The sequence below is a fragment of the Salmo salar genome, chromosome ssa05 (genome assembly GCF_905237065.1).
Source record: "Salmo salar chromosome ssa05, Ssal_v3.1, whole genome shotgun sequence".
Classification (NCBI taxonomy): Eukaryota; Metazoa; Chordata; class Actinopteri; order Salmoniformes; family Salmonidae; genus Salmo; species Salmo salar.
In genome coordinates, this window is record NC_059446.1 from 74,691,159 (window position 1) to 74,710,396 (window position 19,238).

The 19,238-nt window shown below is 45.9% G+C and overlaps 1 protein-coding gene across 8 annotated transcripts in view; it reads left to right on the top strand.

Annotated features, from left to right (window-relative positions):
• The window catches only part of LOC106609264 (CUGBP Elav-like family member 3), a 164,735-nt gene that overhangs the window by 134,028 nt on the left and 11,469 nt on the right, over window positions 1-19,238 (top strand). The gene's annotated exons all lie outside the window — the stretch shown is intronic.

Below are 19,238 nucleotides of genomic sequence, written 5' to 3' on the forward strand. Positions count from 1 at the left end.
TCACATACAAGTCTTCCAACCTCTCCCTCTGTAAGTCACATCATGTCTTCTGAACTCTCCCTCTGTAAGACACAGACAAGTCTTCCAACCTCTCCCTCTGTAAGTCACAGACAAGTGATCCTACCGCTCCCTTTGAAATGTCACAGAAAAATCATCCTTCCTCTCCCTCTGTAAGTCACAGACAAGTCATCCTACCGCTCCCTCTGTAAGTCATAGAAAATTCATACTACCTCTCGCTCTGTAAGTCACAGGCAAGTCTTTCTACATCTCCCTATGTCAATCACAGACAAGTCTTCCAACCTCTCCCTCTGTAAGTCACAGACAAGTCTTCCAAACTCTCCCTATGTAGGTCACAGACAAGTCATCCTACCTCTCCCTCTGTTAGTCACAGACAAGTCTTCCAACCTCTCCTTCTTTAAGTCACAGACAAGTCTTCTTTCCTCTCCCTCTGTAAGTCACAAACAAGTCTTCCTTCCTCTCCCTCTGTAAGTCACAGACAAGCCTTCCTATCTCTCCCTCTGTAAGTCACAGACAAGTCTTCCAACTTTTCCCTCATTAAGTCACAGACAAGTCTTCCTACCTCTCCCTCTGTAAGTCACAGACAAATCATCCTACCTCTCCCTCTGTAAGTCACAGTCATATCTTACGAACTCTCCCTCTGTAAGACACAGACATGTCTTCCAACCTCTCCCTATGAAAGTCACAGACAAGTTTTCCAACCCCTCCCTCTGTAAGTCACAGACAAGTTTTCCACCCCCTCCCTCTGTAAGTCACAGACAAGTCTTCCAACCTCTCCCGATGTAAGTCACAGACTAGTCTTCCAACCTCTCCTTCTGTAAGTCACAGACAAGCCATTCAACCTCTCCATCTATTAATCATAGACAAGTCATCGTACCTCTCCCTCTGTAAGTCACAGACAAGTGACCCTACCTCTCCCTATGTAAGTCACAGACAAGTCTTCCTACCTGTCCCTCTGTAAGTCACAGACAAGTATTCCAACCCCTCCCTCTTTAAGTCACAGACAAGTCATCCTACCTCTGCATCTATAAGTCATAGGCAAGTCATCCTACCTCTCCCTTTGTAAGTCACAGACAAGTCTTCCAACCTCTCCCTTTTACATCACAGACAAGTCTTCCAACCTTTCTCTCTGTAAGTCACAGACAAGTCTTCCAACCTCTCCCTCTGTAAGTCACAAACAAGTGATCCTGTTCTCCCTCTGTAAGTCACAGACAAGTCTTCCTACCTCTCCCTCTTAGTCACAGACAACTAATCCTACCGATCCCTCTGTAAGTCACAGACAAGTCATCCTACCTCTGCATCTATAAGTCATAGGCAAGTCATCCTACCGCTCTCTCTGTAAGTCACAAGCAAGTCTTCCTACCTCTCCCTATGTCAATCACAGACAAGTCTTCCAACCTCTCCCTCTGTAAGTCACAGACAAGTCTTCCTACCTGTCCCTCTGTAAGTCACAGACAAGTATTCCAACCCCTCCCTCTGTAAGTCACAGACAAGTCTTCCAATCTCTCCCTCTGTACGTCACATACTAGTCTTCCAACCTCTCCCTCTGTAAGTCACATCATGTCTTCCGAACTCTCCCTCTGTAAGACACAGACAAGTCTTCCAATCTCTCCCTCTGTAAGTCACAGACAAGTGATCCTACCGCTCCCTTTGAAATGTCACAGAACAATCTTCCTTCCTCTCCCTCTGTAAGTCACAGACAACTGATCCTACCGCTCCCTCTGCATGTCACAGACAAGTCATACTACCTCTCCCTTTGTAAGTCACAGACAATTCTTCAAACTTCACCCTCTGTAAGTCACAGACAAGTCTTCCAACCTATCCCTCATTAAGTCACAGACAAGTCTTCCAACCTCTCCCTCTGTAAGTCACAGACAAGTCATCCTATCTCTCCCTCTGTAAGTCACAGACACGGCTTCCAACTTCTCCCTCTTTAAGTCACAGACAAGTCTTCTTTCCTCTCCCTCTGTAAGTCACAAACAAGTCTTCCTACCTCTCCCTTTGTATATCACAGACAAGTCTTCCTACCTCTCCCTCTGTAAGTCACAGACAAGTCTTCCTACCTCTCCCTCTGTAAGTGACAGACAAGACTTCAAACCTCTCCCTCGGTAAGTCACAGAAAGTCTTCCAACCGCTCACTCTGTAAGTCACAGACAAGTCTTCCAACCTCTCCTTATTAAAGTCACAGACAAGTCTTCCTACCTCTCCCTCTGTAAGTCACAGACAAGTCTTTCGAACTCTCCCTCTTTAAGTCACAGACAAGTCTTCCTACCTCTCCCTCTGTAAGTCACAGACAAGTCTATCTACCTCTCCCTCTGTAAGTCACAGACAAGTCTTTCGAACTCTCCCTCTGGAAGTCATAAACAAGTGATCCTGTTCTCCCTCTGTAAGTCACAGACAAGTCTATCTACCTCTCCCTCTGTAAGTCACAGACAAGTCTTCCTACGTATCCCTCTGTAAGTCACAGACAAGTCTTCCTACATCTCCCTCTAAGTCACAGACAACTAATCCTACCGATCCCTCTGTAAGTCTCAGACAAGTCATCCTACCTATGCATCTATAAGTCATAGGAAAGTCATAGGCAAGTCATCCTACCGCTCTCTCTGTAAGTCACAAGCAAGTCTTCCTACCTCTCCCTATGTCAATCACAGACAAGTCTTCCAACCTCTCCCTCTGTAAGTCACAGACAAGTCTTCCTACCTGTCCCTCTGTAAGTCACAGACAAGTATTCCAACCCCTCCCTCTGTAAGTCACAGACAAGTCATCCTACCTCTGCATCTATAAGTCATAGGCAAGTCATCCTACCTCTCCCTTTGTAAGTCACAGACAAGCCATTCATCCTCTCCATCTATTAATCATAGACAAGTCATCGTACCTCTCCCTCTGTAAGTCACAGACAAGTGACCCTACCTCTCCCTATGTAAGTTACAGACAAGTCTTCCTACGTATCCCTCTGTAAGTCACAGACAAGTCTTCCTACCTCTCCCTCTAAGTCACAGACAACTAATCCTACCGATCCCTCTGTAAGTCACAGACAAGTCATCCTACCTATGCATCTATAAGTCATAGGCAAGTCATCCTACCGCTCTCTCTGTAAGTCACAAGCAAGTCTTCCTACCTCTCCCTATGTCAATCACAGACAAGTCTTCCAACCTCTCCCTCTGTAAGTCACAGACAAGTCTTCCTACCTGTCCCTCTGTAAGTCACAGACAAGTATTCCAACCCCTCCCTCTGTAAGTCACAGACAAGTCATCCTACCTCTGCATCTATAAGTCATAGGCAAGTCATCCTACCTCTCCCTATGTAAGTCACAGACAAGTCTTCCAACCTCTCCCTTTTACGTCACAGACAAGTCTTCCAACCTTTCTCTCTGTAAGTCACAGACAAGTCTTCCAACCTCTCCTTCTGTAAGTCACAGACTAGTCTTCCAACCTCTCCCTCTTTAAGTTACAGACAAGTCTTCCAACCTCTCACTCTGTAAGCCACAGACAAGTCATCCTTCCTCTCCCTCTGTAAGTCACAGACACGTCTTCCTATATCTCCCTCTGTAAGTCACAGACAAGTCATCCTACCTCTCCCTCTGTAGGTCACAGACAAGTCTTCCAACCTCTCACTCTGTAAGTCACAGACAAGTTATCCTATCTCTACCTCTGTAAGTCACAGACAAGTCTTCCAACCTCTACCTCTGTAAGTCAGAATCGTGTCTTCCAACATCTCCCTTTATAAGTCAAAGACAAGACTTCCTACCTCTCCTCCTATAATTCACAGTCAAGTTGTCCTTCATCTCCCTCTGAAAGTCACAGACAAGTCATCCTATCTCTACCTCTGTAAGTCACAAACAAGTCATCCTACCTCTCCTTCTGTAAGTCACAGACAAGCCATCCAACCTCTCCCTCTATTAATCATAGACAAGTCATCGTACCTCTCCCTCTGTAAGTCACAGACAAGTGACCCTACCTCTCCCTATGTAAGTCACAGACAAGTCTTCCTACCTCTCCCTATGTAAGTCACAGACAAGTCTTCCTACCTCTCCCTCTAAGTCACAGACAAGTCTTCCAACCCCTCCCTCTGTAAGTCACAGACAAGTCTTCCTACCTCTCCCTCTGTAAGTCACTGACAATTATTCCACCCTCTCCCTCTGTAAGTCACAGACAAGTCATCCTACCTCTCCCTCTGTAGGTCACAGACAAGTCTTCCAACCTCTCACTCTGTAAGTCACAGACAAGTTATCCTATCTCTACCTCTGTAAGTCACAGACAAGTCTTCCAACCTCTACCTCTGTAAGTCAGAATCGTGTCTTCCAACATCTCCCTTTATAAGTCAAAGACAAGACTTCCTACTTCTCCTCCTATAATTCACAGTCAAGTTGTCCTTCATCTCCCTCGGAAAGTCACAGACAAGTCATCCTATCTCTACCTCTGTAAGTCACAAACAAGTCATCCTACCTCTCCTTCTGTAAGTCACAGACAAGCCATTCAACCTCTCCATCTATTAATCATAGACAAGTCATCGTACCTCTCCCTCTGTAAGTCACAGACAAGTGACACTACCTCTCCCTATGTAAGTTACAGACAAGTCTTCCTACGTATCCCTCTGTAAGTCACAGACAAGTCTTCCTACCTCTCCCTCTAAGTCTCAGACAACTAATCCTACCGATCCCTCTGTAAGTCACAGACAAGTCATCCTACCTATGCATCTATAAGTCATAGGCAAGTCATCCTACCGCTCTCTCTGTAAGTCACAAGCAAGTCTTCCTACCTCTCCCTATGTCAATCACAGACAAGTCTTCCAACCTCTCCCTCTGTAAGTCACAGACAAGTCTTCCTACCTGTCCCTCTGTAAGTCACAGACAAGTATTCCAACCCCTCCCTCTGTAAGTCACAGACAAGTCATCCTACCTCTCCCTTTGTAAGTCACAGACAAGTCTTCCAACCTCTCCCTTTTACGTCACAGACAAGTCTTCCAATCTTTCTCTCTGTAAGTCACAGACAAGTCTTCCAACCTCTCCTTATGTAAGTCACAGACAAGTCTTCTGACCTCTCCCTCTAAGTCACAGACAAGTCTTCCAACCCCTCCCTCTGTAAGTCACAGACAAGTCTTCCTACCTCTCCCTCTGTAAGTCACAGACAATTCTTCCACCCTCTCCCTCTGTAAGTCACAGACAAGTCATCCTACCTCTCCCTCTGTAGGTCACAGACAAGTCTTCCAACCTCTCACTCTGTAAGTCACAGACAAGTTATCCTATCTCTACCTCTGTAAGTCACAGACAAGTCTTCCAACCTCTACCTCTGTAAGTCAGAATCGTGTCTTCCAACTTCTCCCTTTATAAGTCAAAGACAAGACTTCCTACCTCTCCTCCTATAATTCACAGTCAAGTTGTCTTTCATCTCCCTCTGAAAGTCACAGACAAGTCATCCTATCTCTACCTCTGTAAGTCACAAACAAGTCATCCTACCTCTCCTTCTGTAAGTCACAGACAAGCCATTCAACCTCTCCATCTATTAATCATAGACAAGTCATCGTACCTCTCCCTCTGTAAGTCACAGACAAGTGACCCTACCTCTCCCTATGTAAGTCACAGACAAGTCTTCCTACCTCTCCCTATGTAAGTCACAGACAAGTCTTCCTACCTCTCCCTCTAAGTCACAGACAAGTCTTCCAACCCCTCCCTCTGTAAGTCACAGACAAGTCTTCCTACCTCTCCCTCTGTAAGTCACAGACAATTCTTCCTACCTCTCCCTCTGTAAGTCACAGACAAGTCTTCCTACCTCTCCCTCTGTAAGTGACAGACAAGACTTCCACCATTTCCCTCTGTAAGACACAGAAAGTATTCCAACCTCTCCCTATGTAAGTCTCAGATAAGTCTTCCTACCTCTCCCTCTGTAAGTCACAGACAAGTCTACCAACCCCTCCCTCTGTAAGTCACAGAAAAGTCTTCCAACCCCTCCCTCTGTAAGTCACAGACAAGTCTTCCTACCTCTCCCTCTGTAAGTCACAGACAAGTCTTCCAACCTCTCCCTATAAAAGTCACAGACAAGTCTTCCTACCTCTCCCTCTGTAAGTCACAGACAAGTCTTACGAACTCTCCCTCTGTAAGTCACAGACAAGTCTTCCTACCTCTCCCTCTGTAAGTCATAAACAAGTGATCCTGTTCTCCCTCTGTAAGTCACAGACAAGTCTATCTACCTCTCCCTCTGTAAGTCACAGACAAGTCATCCTACGTATCCCTCTGTAAGTCACAGACAAGTCTTCCTACCTCTCCCTCTAAGTCACAGACAACTAATCCTACCGATCCCTCTGTAAGTCACAGACAAGTCATCCTACCTATGCATCTATAAGTCATAGGCAAGTTATCCTACCGCTCTCTCTGTAAGTCACAAGCAAGTCTTCCTACCTGTCCCTCTGTAAGTCACAGACAAGTATTCCAACCCCTCCCTCTGTAAGTCACAGACAAGTCATCCTACCTCTGCATCTATAAGTCATAGGCAAGTCATCCTACCTCTCCCTTTGTAAGTCACAGACAAGTCTTCCAACCTCTCCCTTTTACGTCACAAACAAGTCTTCCAACCTTTCTCTCTGTAAGTCACAGACAAGTCTTCCAACCTCTCCTTCTATAAGTCACAGACTAGTCTTCCAACCTCTCCCTCTTTAAGTTACAGACAAGTCTTCCACCCTCTCCCTCTGTAAGCCACAGACAAGTCATCCTTCCTCTCCCTCTGTAAGTCACAGACACGTCTTCCTATATCTCCCTCTGTAAGTCACAGAAAAGTCTTCCTACCTCTCCCTATGTAAGTCACAGACAAGTCTTCCTACCTCTCCCTCTAAGTCACAGACAAGTCTTCCAACCCCTCCCTCTGTAAGTCACAGACAAGTCTTCCTACCTCTCCCTCTGTAAGTCACAGACAATTCTTCCACCCTCTCCCTCTGTAAGTCACAGACAAGTCATCCTACCTCTCCCTCTGTAGGTCACAGACAAGTCTTCCAACCTCTCACTCTGTAAGTCACAGACAAGTTATCCTATCTCTACCTCTGTAAGTCACAGACGAGTCTTCCAACCTCTACCTCTGTAAGTCAGAATCGTGTTTTCCAACTTCTCCCTTTATAAGTCAAAGACAAGACTTCCTACCTCTCCTCCTATAATTCACAGTCAAGTTGTCCTTCATCTCCCTCTGAAAGTCACAGACAAGTCATCCTATCTCTACCTCTGTAAGTCACAAACAAGTCATCCTACCTCTCCTTCTGTAAGTCACAGACAAGTCATTCTATCTCTACCTCTGTAAGTCACAAACAAGTCATCCTACCTCTCCTTCTGTAAGTCACAGACAAGCCATTCAACCTCTCCATCTATTAATCATTGACAAGTCATCATACCTCTCCCTCTGTAAGTCACAGACAAGTGACCCTACCTCTCCCTATGTAAGTCACAGACAAGTCTTCCTACCTCTCCCTATGTAAGTCACAGACAAGTCTTCCTACCTCTCCCTCTAAGTCACAGACAAGTCTTCCAACCCCTCCCTCTGTAAGTCACAGACAAGTCTTCCTACCTCTCCCTCTGTAAGTCACAGACAATTCTTCCTACCTCTCCCTCTGTAAGTCACAGACAAGTCTTCCTACCTCTCCCTCTGTAAGTGACAGACAAGACTTCAAACCTCTCCCTCGGTAAGTCACATACAAGTCTTCCAACCTCTCCCTCTGTAAGTCACAGACAATTCTTCCACCATTTCCCTCTGTAAGACACAGAAAGTCTTCCAACCTCTCCCTATGTAAGTCTCAGATAAGTCTTCCTACCTCTCCCTCTGTAAGTCACAGACAAGTCTACCAACCCCTCCCTCTGTAAGTCACAGAAAAGTCTTCCAACCTCTCCCTATAAAAGTCACAGACAAGTCTTCCTACCTCTCCCTCTGTAAGTCACAGACAAGTCTTACGAACTCTCCCTCTGTAAGTCACAGACAAGTCTTCCTACCTCTCCCTCTGTAAGTCATAAACAAGTGATCCTGTTCTCCCTCTGTAAGTCACAGACAAGTCTATCTACCTCTCCCTCTGTAAGTCACAGACAAGTCATCCTACGTATCCCTCTGTAAGTCACAGACAAGTCTTCCTACCTCTCCCTCTAAGTCACAGACAACTAATCCTACCGATCCCTCTGTAAGTCACAGACAAGTCATCCTACCTATGCATCTATAAGTCATAGGCAAGTTATCCTACCACTCTCTCTGTAAGTCACAAGCAAGTCTTCCTACCTCTCCCTATGTCAATCACAGACAAGTCTTCCAACCTCTCCCTCTGTAAGTCACAGACAAGTCTTCCTACCTGTCCCTCTGTAAGTCACAGACAAGTATTCCAACCCCTCCCTCTGTAAGTCACAGACAAGTCATCCTACCTCTGCATCTATAAGTCATAGGCAAGTCATCCTACCTCTCCCTTTGTAAGTCACAGACAAGTCTTCCAACCTCTCCCTTTTACGTCACAAACAAGTCTTCCAACCTTTCTCTCTGTAAGTCACAGACAAGTCTTCCAACCTCTCCTTCTATAAGTCACAGACTAGTCTTCCAACCTCTCCCTCTTTAAGTTACAGACAAGTCTTCCACCCTCTCCCTCTGTAAGCCACAGACAAGTCATCCTTCCTCTCCCTCTGTAAGTCACAGACACGTCTTCCTATATCTCCCTCTGTAAGTCACAGAAAAGTCTTCCTACCTCTCCCTATGTAAGTCACAGACAAGTCTTCCTACCTCTCCCTCTAAGTCACAGACAAGTCTTCCAACCCCTCCCTCTGTAAGTCACAGACAAGTCTTCCTACCTCTCCCTCTGTAAGTCACAGACAATTCTTCCACCCTCTCCCTCTGTAAGTCACAGACAAGTCATCCTACCTCTCCCTCTGTAGGTCACAGACAAGTCTTCCAACCTCTCACTCTGTAAGTCACAGACAAGTTATCCTATCTCTACCTCTGTAAGTCACAGACAAGTCTTCCAACCTCTACCTCTGTAAGTCAGAATCGTGTTTTCCAACTTCTCCCTTTATAAGTCAAAGACAAGACTTCCTACCTCTCCTCCTATAATTCACAGTCAAGTTGTCCTTCATCTCCCTCTGAAAGTCACAGACAAGTCATCCTATCGCTACCTCTGTAAGTCACAAACAAGTCATCCTACCTCTCCTTCTGTAAGTCACAGACAAGTCATTCTATCTCTACCTCTGTAAGTCACAAACAAGTCATCCTACCTCTCCTTCTGTAAGTCACAGACAAGCCATTCAACCTCTCCATCTATTAATCATTGACAAGTCATCATACCTCTCCCTCTGTAAGTCACAGACAAGTGACCCTACCTCTCCCTATGTAAGTCACAGACAAGTCTTCCTACCTCTCCCTATGTAAGTCACAGACAAGTCTTCCTACCTCTCCCTCTAAGTCACAGACAAGTCTTCCAACCCCTCCCTCTGTAAGTCACAGACAAGTCTTCCTACCTCTCCCTCTGTAAGTCACAGACAATTCTTCCTACCTCTCCCTCTGTAAGTCACAGACAAGTCTTCCTACCTCTCCCTCTGTAAGTGACAGACAAGACTTCAAACCTCTCCCTCGGTAAGTCACATACAAGTCTTCCAACCTCTCCCTCTGTAAGTCACAGACAATTCTTCCACCATTTCCCTCTGTAAGACACAGAAAGTCTTCCAACCTCTCCCTATGTAAGTCTCAGATAAGTCTTCCTACCTCTCCCTCTGTAAGTCACAGACAAGTCTACCAACCCCTCCCTCTGTAAGTCACAGAAAAGTCTTCCAACCCCTCCCTCTGTAAGTCACAGACAAGTCTTCCTACCTCTCCCTCTGTAAGTCACAGACAAGTCTTCCAACCTCTCCCTATAAAAGTCACAGACAAGTCTTCCTACCTCTCCCTCTGTAAGTCACAGACAAGTCTTACGAACTCTCCCTCTGTAAGTCACAGACAAGTCTTCCTACCTCTCCCTCTGTAAGTCATAAACAAGTGATCCTGTTCTCCCTCTGTAAGTCACAGACAAGTCTATCTACCTCTCCCTCTGTAAGTCACAGACAAGTCATCCTACGTATCCCTCTGTAAGTCACAGACAAGTCTTCCTACCTCTCCCTCTAAGTCACAGACAACTAATCCTACCGATCCCTCTGTAAGTCACAGACAAGTCATCCTACCTATGCATCTATAAGTCATAGGCAAGTTATCCTACCGCTCCCTCTGTAAGTCACAGACAAGTCATCCTACCTCTGCATCTATAAGTCATAGGCAAGTCATCCTACCTCTCCCTATGTAAGTCACAGACAAGTCTTCCAACCTCTCCCTTTTACGTCACAAACAAGTCTTCCAACCTTTCTCTCTGTAAGTCACAGACAAGTCTTCCAACCTCTCCTTCTGTAAGTCACAGACTAGTCTTCCAACCTCTCCCTCTTTAAGTTACAGACAAGTCTTCCAACCTCTCCCTCTGTAAGCCACAGACAAGTCATCCTTCCTCTCCCTCTGTAAGTCACAGACACGTCTTCCTATATCTCCCTCTGTAAGTCACAGACAAGTCAACCTACCGCTCCCTATGTAAGTCACAGACAAGTCTTCCTACCTCTCCCTATGTAAGTCACAGACAAGTCTTCCTACCTCTCCCTCTAAGTCACAGACAAGTCTTCCAACCCCTCCCTCTGTAAGTCACAGACAAGTCTTCCTACCTCTCCCTCTGTAAGTCACAGACAATTCTTCCTACCTCTCCCTCTGTAAGTCACAGACAAGTCTTCCTACCTCTCCCTCTGTAAGTGACAGACAAGACTTCAAACCTCTCCCTCGGTAAGTCACAGACAAGTCTTCCAACCTCTCCCTCATTAAGTCACAGACAATTCTTCCACCATTTCCCTCTGTAAGACACAGAAAGTCTTCCAACCTCTCCCTATGTAAGTCTCAGATAAGTCTTCCTACCTCTCCCTCTGTAAGTCACAGACAAGTCTACCAACCCCTCCCTCTGTAAGTCACAGAAAAGTCTTCCAAACCCTCCCTCTGTAAGTCACAGACAAGTCTTCCTACCTCTCCCTCTGTAAGTCACAGACAATTCTTCCTAACTCTCCCTCTGTAAGTCACAGACAAGTCTTCCTACCTCTCCCTCTGTAAGTGACAGACAAGACTTCAAACCTCTCCCTCGGTAAGTCACAGACAAGTCTTCCAACCTCTCCCCTCTGTAAGTCACAGACAATTCTTCCACCATTTCCCTCTGTAAGACACAGAAAGTCTTCCAACCTCTCCCTATGTAAGTCTCAGATAAGTCTTCCTACGTCTCCCTCTGTAAGTCACAGACAAGTCTACCAACCCCTCCCTCTGTAAGTCACAGAAAAGTCTTCCAACCTCTCCCTCTGAAAATCACAGACACGTCTTCCAACATCTCCCTCTGTAAATCACAGACAAGTGTCCCTTGCTTTCCCTCTGTAAGTCACAAACAAGTCCACCTACCTCTCCCTCTGTAAGTCACAGACAACTGATCCTAACGCTCCCTCTGCAAGTCACAGACAATTCATTCTACCTCTCTCTTTGTCAATCACAGACAAGTCTTCCAACCTCTCCCTATGTAAGTCACAGACAAGTCTTCCTACCTCTCCCTCTAAGTCACAGACAACTAATCCTACCGATCCCTCTGTAAGTCACAGACAATTCTTCCTACCTCTCCCTCTGTAAGTCACAGACAAGTCTTCCTACCTCTCCCTCTGTAAGTGACAGACAAGACTTCCACCATTTCCCTCTGTAAGACACAGAAAGTATTCCAACCTCTCCCTATGTAAGTCTCAGATAAGTCTCCCTACCTCTCCCTCTGTAAGTCACAGACAAGTCTACCAACCCCTCCCTCTGTAAGTCACAGAAAAGTCTTCCAACCCCTCCCTCTGTAAGTCACAGACAAGTCTTCCTACCTCTCCCTCTGTAAGTCACAGACAAGTCTTCCAACCTCTCCCTATAAAAGTCACAGACAAGTCTTCCTACCTCTCCCTCTGTAAGTCACAGACAGGTCTTACGAACTCTCCCTCTGTAAGTCACAGACAAGTCTTCCTACCTCTCCCTCTGTAAGTCATAAACAAGTGATCCTGTTCTCCCTCTGTAAGTCACAGACAAGTCTATCTACCTCTCCCTCTGTAAGTCACAGACAAGTCATCCTACGTATCCCTCTGTAAGTCACAGACAAGTCTTCCTACCTCTCCCTCTAAGTCACAGACAACTAATCCTACCGATCCCTCTGTAAGTCACAGACAAGTCATCCTACCTATGCATCTATAAGTCATAGGCAAGTTATCCTACCGCTCTCTCTGTAAGTCACAAGCAAGTCTTCCTACCTCTCCCTATGTCAATCACAGACAAGTCTTCCAACCTCTCCCTCTGTAAGTCACAGACAAGTCTTCCTACCTGTCCCTCTGTAAGTCACAGACAAGTATTCCAACCCCTCCCTCTGTAAGTCACAGACAAGTCATCCTACCTCTGCATCTATAAGTCATAGGCAAGTCATCCTACCTCTCCCTTTGTAAGTCACAGACAAGTCTTCCAACCTCTCCCTTTTACGTCACAAACAAGTCTTCCAACCTTTCTCTCTGTAAGTCACAGACAAGTCTTCCAACCTCTCCTTCTATAAGTCACAGACTAGTCTTCCAACCTCTCCCTCTTTAAGTTACAGACAATTCTTCCACCCTCTCCCTCTGTAAGCCACAGACAAGTCATCCTTCCTCTCCCTCTGTAAGTCACAGACACGTCTTCCTATATCTCCCTCTGTAAGTCACAGAAAAGTCTTCCTACCTCTCCCTATGTAAGTCACAGACAAGTCTTCCTACCTCTCCCTCTAAGTCACAGACAAGTCTTCCAACCCCTCCCTCTGTAAGTCACAGACAAGTCTTCCTACCTCTCCCTCTGTAAGTCACAGACAATTCTTCCACCCTCTCCCTCTGTAAGTCACAGACAAGTCATCCTACCTCTCCCTCTGTAGGTCACAGACAAGTCTTCCAACCTCTCACTCTGTAAGTCACAGACAAGTTATCCTATCTCTACCTCTGTAAGTCACAGACAAGTCTTCCAACCTCTACCTCTGTAAGTCAGAATCGTGTTTTCCAACTTCTCCCTTTATAAGTCAAAGACAAGACTTCCTACCTCTCCTCCTATAATTCACAGTCAAGTTGTCCTTCATCTCCCTCTGAAAGTCACAGACAAGTCATCCTATCTCTACCTCTGTAAGTCACAAACAAGTCATCCTACCTCTCCTTCTGTAAGTCACAGACAAGTCATTCTATCTCTACCTCTGTAAGTCACAAACAAGTCATCCTACCTCTCCTTCTGTAAGTCACAGACAAGCCATTCAACCTCTCCATCTATTAATCATTGACAAGTCATCATACCTCTCCCTCTGTAAGTCACAGACAAGTGACCCTACCTCTCCCTATGTAAGTCACAGACAAGTCTTCCTACCTCTCCCTATGTAAGTCACAGACAAGTCTTCCTACCTCTCCCTCTAAGTCACAGACAAGTCTTCCAACCCCTCCCTCTGTAAGTCACAGACAAGTCTTCCTACCTCTCCCTCTGTAAGTCACAGACAATTCTTCCTACCTCTCCCTCTGTAAGTCACAGACAAGTCTTCCTACCTCTCCCTCTGTAAGTGACAGACAAGACTTCAAACCTCTCCCTCGGTAAGTCACATACAAGTCTTCCAACCTCTCCCTCTGTAAGTCACAGACAATTCTTCCACCATTTCCCTCTGTAAGACACAGAAAGTCTTCCAACCTCTCCCTATGTAAGTCTCAGATAAGTCTTCCTACCTCTCCCTCTGTAAGTCACAGACAAGTCTACCAACCCCTCCCTCTGTAAGTCACAGAAAAGTCTTCCAACCCCTCCCTCTGTAAGTCACAGACAAGTCTTCCTACCTCTCCCTCTGTAAGTCACAGACAAGTCTTCCAACCTCTCCCTATAAAAGTCACAGACAAGTCTTCCTACCTCTCCCTCTGTAAGTCACAGACAAGTCTTACGAACTCTCCCTCTGTAAGTCACAGACAAGTCTTCCTACCTCTCCCTCTGTAAGTCATAAACAAGTGATCCTGTTCTCCCTCTGTAAGTCACAGACAAGTCTATCTACCTCTCCCTCTGTAAGTCACAGACAAGTCATCCTACGTATCCCTCTGTAAGTCACAGACAAGTCTTCCTACCTCTCCCTCTAAGTCACAGACAACTAATCCTACCGATCCCTCTGTAAGTCACAGACAAGTCATCCTACCTATGCATCTATAAGTCATAGGCAAGTTATCCTACCGCTCCCTCTGTAAGTCACAGACAAGTCATCCTACCTCTGCATCTATAAGTCATAGGCAAGTCATCCTACCTCTCCCTATGAAAGTCACAGACAAGTCTTCCAACCTCTCCCTTTTACGTCACAAACAAGTCTTCCAACCTTTCTCTCTGTAAGTCACAGACAAGTCTTCCAACCTCTCCTTCTGTAAGTCACAGACTAGTCTTCCAACCTCTCCCTCTTTAAGTTACAGACAAGTCTTCCACCCTCTCCCTCTGTAAGCCACAGACAAGTCATCCTTCCTCTCCCTCTGTAAGTCACAGACACGTCTTCCTATATCTCCCTCTGTAAGTCACAGACAAGTCATCCTAACGCTCCTTATGTAATTCACAGACAAGTCTTCCTACCTCTCCCTATGTAAGTCACAGACAAGTCTTCCTACCTCTCCCTCTAAGTCACAGACAAGTCTTCCAACCCCTCCCTCTGTAAGTCACAGACAAGTCTTCCTACCTCTCCCTCTGTAAGTCACAGACAATTCTTCCTACCTCTCCCTCTGTAAGTCACAGACAAGTCTTCCTACCTCTCCCTCTGTAAGTGACAGACAAGACTTCAAACCTCTCCCTCGGTAAGTCACAGACAAGTCTTCCAACCTCTCCCTCTGTAAGTCACAGACAATTCTTCCACCATTTCCCTCTGTAAGACACAGAAAGTCTTCCAACCTCTCCCTATGTAAGTCTCAGATAAGTCTTCCTACCTCTCCCTCTGTAAGTCACAGACAAGTCTACCAACCCCTCCCTCTGTAAGTCACAGAAAAGTCTTCCAACCCCTCCCTCTGTAAGTCACAGACAAGTCTTCCTACCTCTCCCTCTGTAAGTCACAGACAATTCTTCCTACCTCTCCCTCTGTAAGTCACAGACAAGTCTTCCTACCTCTCCCTCTGTAAGTGACAGACAAGACTTCAAACCTCTCCCTCGGTAAGTCACAGACAAGTCTTCCAACCTCTCCCTCTGTAAGTCACAGACAATTCTTCCACCATTTCCCTCTGTAAGACACAGAAAGTCTTCCAACCTCTCCCTATGTAAGTCTCAGATAAGTCTTCCTACGTCTCCCTCTGTAAGTCACAGACAAGTCTACCAACCCCTCCCTCTGTAAGTCACAGAAAAGTCTTCCAACCTCTCCCTCTGAAAATCACAGACACGTCTTCCAACATCTCCCTCTGTAAATCACAGACAAGTCTCCCTTGCTTTCCCTCTGTAAGTCACAAACAAGTCCACCTACCTCTCCCTCTGTAAGTCACAGACAACTGATCCTAACGCTCCCTCTGCAAGTCACAGACAATTCATTCTACCTCTCTCTTTGTCAATCACAGACAAGTCTTCCAACCTCTCCCTATGTAAGTCACAGACAAGTCTTCCTACCTCTCCCTCTAAGTCACAGACAACTAATCCTACCGATCCCTCTGTAAGTCACAGACAAGTCATCCTACCTCTGCATCTATAAGTCATAGGCAAGTCATCCTACCTCTCCCTTTGTAAGTCACAGACAAGTCTTCCAAACTTTCTCTCTGTAAGTCACAGACAAGTCTTCCAACCTCTCCCTCTTTAAGTTACAGACATGTCTTCCAACCTCTCCCTTTGTAAGTCACAGACAAGTCTTCCTACCTCTCCCTCTGTAAGTCACAGACAAGTCATCCAACCCCTCCCTCTGTAAGTCACAGACAAGTCTTCCGACCTCTCCCTCTATAAGTCACAGTCAAGTCTTCGGAACTCTCCCTCATTAAGACACAGAAAGTCTTCCAACCTCTCCCTATGTAAGTCTCAGATAAGTCTCCCTACCTCTCCCTCTGTAAGTCACAGACAAGTCTTCCTACCACTCCCTCTATAAGTCACAGAAAAGTCTTCCAACCTCTCCCTCTGTAAGTCACAGACAACTCTTCCAACAACTCCCTCTGTAAGTCACAGACAATTCTTCCTACCTCTCCCTCTGTAAGTCACAGACAAGTCTTCCTACCTCTCCCTCTGTAAGTGACAGACAAGACTTCAAACCTCTCCCTCGGTAAGTCACATACAAGTCTTCCAACCTCTCCCTCTGTAAGTCACAGACAATTCTTCCACCATTTCCCTCTGTAAGACACAGAAAGTCTTCCAACCTCTTCCTATGTAAGTCTCAGATAAGTCTTCCTACCTCTCCCTCTGTAAGTCACAGACAAGTCTACCAACCCCTCCCTCTGTAAGTCACAGAAAAGTCTTCCAACCCCTCCCTCTGTAAGTCACAGACAAGTCTTCCTACCTCTCCCTCTGTAAGTCACAGACAAGTCTTCCAACCTCTCCCTATAAAAGTCACAGACAAGTCTTCCTACCTCTCCCTCTGTAAGTCACAGACAAGTCTTACGAACTCTCCCTCTGTAAGTCACAGACAAGTCTTCCTACCTCTCCCTCTGTAAGTCATAAACAAGTGATCCTGTTCTCCCTCTGTAAGTCACAGACAAGTCTATCTACCTCTCCCTCTGTAAGTCACAGACAAGTCATCCTACGTATCCCTCTGTAAGTCACAGACAAGTCTTCCTACCTCTCCCTCTAAGTCACAGACAACTAATCCTACCGATCCCTCTGTAAGTCACAGACAAGTCATCCTACCTATGCATCTATAAGTCATACGCAAGTTATCCTACCGCTCCCTCTGTAAGTCACAGACAAGTCATCCTACCTCTGCATCTATAAGTCATAGGCAAGTCATCCTACCTCTCCCTATGTAAGTCACAGACAAGTCTTCCAACCTCTCCCTTTTACGTCACAAACAAGTCTTCCAACCTTTCTCTCTGTAAGTCACAGACAAGTCTTCCAACCTCTCCTTCTGTAAGTCACAGACTAGTCTTCCAACCTCTCCCTCTTTAAGTTACAGACAAGTCTTCCAACCTCTCCCTCTGTAAGCCACAGACAAGTCATCCTTCCTCTCCCTCTGTAAGTCACAGACACGTCTTCCTATATCTCTCTCTGTAAGTCACAGACAAGTCATCCTACCGCTCCCTATGTAAGTCACAGACAAGTCTTCCTACCTCTCCCTATGTAAGTCACAGACAAGTCTTCCTACCTCTCCCTCTAAGTCACAGACAAGTCTTCCAACCCCTCCCTCTGTAAGTCACAGACAAGTCTTCCTACCTCTCCCTCTGTAAGTCACAGACAATTCTTCCTACCTCTCCCTCTGTAAGTCACAGACAAGTCTTCCTACCTCTCCCTCTGTAAGTGACAGACAAGACTTCAAACCTCTCCCTCGGTAAGTCACAGACAAGTCTTCCAACCTCTCCCTCTGTAAGTCACAGACAATTCTTCCACCATTTCCCTCTGTAAGACACAGAAAGTCTTCCAACCTCTCCCTATGTAAGTCTCAGATAAGTCTTCCTACCTCTCCCTCTGTAAGTCACAGACAAGTCTACCAACCCCTCCCTCTGTAAGTCACAGAAAAGTCTTCCAACCCCTCCCTCTGTAAGTCACAGACAAGTCTTCCTACCTCTCCCTCTGTAAGTCACAGACAATTCTTCCTACCTCTCCCTCTGTAAGTCACAGACAAGTCTTCCTACCTCTCCCTCTGTAAGTGACAGACAAGACTTCAAACCTCTCCCTCGGTAAGTCACAGACAAGTCTTCCAACCTCTCCCTCTGTAAGTCACAGACAATTCTTCCTACGTCTCCCTCTGTAAGTCACAGACAAGTCTACCAACCCCTCCCTCTGTAAGTCACAGAAAAGTCTTCCAACCTCTCCCTCTGAAAATCACAGACACGTCTTCCAACATCTCCCTCTGTAAATCACAGACAAGTCTCCCTTGCTTTCCCTCTGTAAGTCACAAACAAGTCCACCTACCTCTCCCTCTGTAAGTCACAGACAACTGATCCTAACGCTCCCTCTGCAAGTCACAGACAATTCATTCTACCTCTCTCTTTGTCAATCACAGACAAGTCTTCCAACCTCTCCCTATGTAAGTCACAGACAAGTCTTCCTACCTCTCCCTCTAAGTCACAGACAACTAATCCTACCGATCCCTCTGTAAGTCACAGACAAGTCATCCTACCTCTGCATCTATAAGTCATAGGCAAGTCATCCTACCTCTCCCTTTGTAAGTCACAGACAAGTCTTCCAAACTTTCTCTCTGTAAGTCACAGACAAGTCTTCCAACTTCTCCTTCTGTAAGTCACAGACTAGTCTTCCAACCTCTCCCTCTTTAAGTTACAGACATGTCTTCCAACCTCTCCCTTTGTAAGTCACAGACAAGTCTTCCTACCTCTCCCTCTGTAAGTCACAGACAAGTCATCCAACCCCTCCCTCTGTAAGTCACAGACAAGTCTTCCGACCTCTCCCTCTATAAGTCACAGTCAAGTCTTCTGAACTCTCCCTCATTAAGACACAGAAAGTCTTCCAACCTCTCCCTATGTAAGTCTCAGATAAGTCTCCCTACCTCTCCCTCTGTAAGTCACAGACAAGTCTTCCTACCACTCCCTCTATAAGTCACAGACAAGTCTTCCAACCTCTCCCTCTGTAAGTCACAGACAACTCTTCCAACAACTCCCTCTGTAAGTCACAGACAAGTCTTCCAACCTCTCCCTCTGTAAGCCACAGACAAGTCTTCCTACCTCTCCCTTTGAATGTCACTGACAAGTCTATCTACCTCTCCTTCTGTAAGTCACAGACAAGTCATCCTACCTATTCCTCTGTAAGTCACAGACAAGTCTTCCTACCGCTCCTTCTGTAAGTCACAGACAATTCATCCCACCTCTCCCTCTGTAAGTCACAGACAAGTCTTCCAACTTCTCACTCTGTAGGAAACAGACAAGACTTCCCAACTTTCCCTCTGTAAGTCACTTACAAGTCACCCTACCTCTCCCTCTGTAAGTCACAGACTAGTCTTCCCACCTCTCCCTCTCTCATTGTTATGTGGTAAGTTAATGTATTCTCTACAGTAACAGTATAGAACATGTCCTGTCT